We start from the raw sequence: 1987 nt of genomic DNA, 5'->3' as shown, positions 1-1987 counted from the left end.
TATATATATAAAATCTCCTTTGTCTGTTGATGGAAGTTTAGGTTGATTCCTCTTTTTAGTTATTGTGAGTAGTGCTGCATTAAACGTGGGTAGAAGGATCCCTTTGGTATACTTATTTCCTTTCCTTTGGATAAATACTCAGTAGTGGGTATTTTACAGTAGTTGTATTTTTAGTTTTTTGAGAAACATCCATGCTATTTTTCATAATCGCCATACTAATTTACATTCTGACCAACAGCATAAGAGTTCCCTTTGGTTTGAATACTTGCCAACATTGGGGCTCAGAAACTGATACCCCAAAATATGGTACTTTGCTATCTTGAACTGAAGAAGCCACAAAGTCTCTCTGACCTTCTCCCCCAATGCACGTTTCAGTCCTCTCTCTCCCAAAATAAGATGTTAATATTTGAAGTTCCTTTATCTGTCTTAAGTCTGCACCACGCAAAGAAGAAAACAACTATCTCTAATCTCTTCCCTGAGTTTTCATTAACTGAACTCATATTATAGGAAAAAGATTGAAGTCTGTCAAGGCACATCAACAGAGTTTTTCACAAAGTGTTGTCTGCACTGAGGGTCCAACAGACTTTGCCCAAAGCCATTGTATGTTCTTCAAGTTCATTGAACTTCCCTAGAAATCATTTACTACCCCCCTAAAATCATCCACATTTTTCTATCTCCCTTCCTCCTGAGAATTAAGATAGATAAACATCTTTAATCCATTAGGATTTGTGGTAATCACTTTTTGGTTTTCCTCCATGCAAGCTAATAAATGTGTGGGTTATTTCTCCTATTAATCTCCCTTTAGTGAGTTGATTGTTAAGTAAAACTTCTGAGAGTGAAGGCGGAGTTTTCCCTTAGTCCCTAAAACATCATTTGTAATATGTTGGTTTTTTGATAATAGCCAGTCTAATTGAAGTGAGATGATATCTCATTGAGGTTTTGATTTGCATTTTCTTTATCCTTAGTGATGTTAAGCATGTTTCATATACCTGTTAGCCATTTGTATGTCTTCTTTTGAAAAATATCTATTCCGATCCTTTGCCTCTTTTTTAATGAGATTGTCTTTGGCATGTTCAGTTTGCAAATATTTTCTCCCCTCCTACAGGTCATCCCTTCACTTTCTTGATTGTTTATTTTGGTGTGCATAAGCTTTTTACTTTAATTTAGACCCATTTGTGTATTTTGTTATTGTTGACTCTGCTTTTGAATTCATAGAATCTTTGCCTAGAGTGATGTCCTGAAGCATTCATCATCTTTAAGCTTTCCTCTAGTAGTTGTATAGTTTCAGGTCTTATGGTTAAGTCTTTAATCTATTTGCAGTTGATTATTGTATATGGTGACAGGTAGGGTCTAGTTTCATTTATCTCCATATGAATATTTAGTTTTACCAACACCATTTATTGAAGGAGGTGGTCTTTCCCTAATGTATGTTCTTGGTATCTCTGTTGAAAGCCAGTTGGCTATAAATACATTGGTTTATGTGTCTATTTTTTATACAAAGACTATGCTAATTTGGTTACAATAGTTTTGTACCATATTTTAAAGAAAGGTAGTGTGATGCCACCAACTTTGTTCTTTTTAGTTCAATATTGCTTTGGCTATTTGGATTCTATATGAATTTTAAGATTAAGATTGTTTTTTCTATTTCTGTGAAAAATATCTTTGCTATATTATAGGCCTTGAATTTAATCTGTAAATTTCTATGGGTTGTATATTCACTTTCAAAATATTAATTCTTCTAATCCATGAGCCTGAGATGTCTTTTCATTTGTTTGTGTCCTCTTCAAGTTCTTTCATCATTATTTCATCGTTTTCATTGCAAAGGCTTTTTACTTACTTGGTTAAACTTATTCCTGGGTATTTTTTTATAGCTACTGTACATTGGATTACTATTTTTATTTCTTTTTTGGCTACTTTTATTGGGGTATAGAATTGGCACTGACTTTTGTAAGTCAATTTTTTATCCTGTAACTTTATTGAATCTGTT

The sequence above is a fragment of the Rhinopithecus bieti genome, unplaced genomic scaffold (genome assembly GCF_001698545.2).
Source record: "Rhinopithecus bieti isolate Rb0 unplaced genomic scaffold, ASM169854v2 scaffold_2272, whole genome shotgun sequence".
In the NCBI taxonomy this organism is placed as follows: Eukaryota; Metazoa; Chordata; class Mammalia; order Primates; family Cercopithecidae; genus Rhinopithecus; species Rhinopithecus bieti.
The sequence above is the reverse complement of the archived record's forward strand: the minus strand, read 5'-3'. Positions refer to the sequence as shown.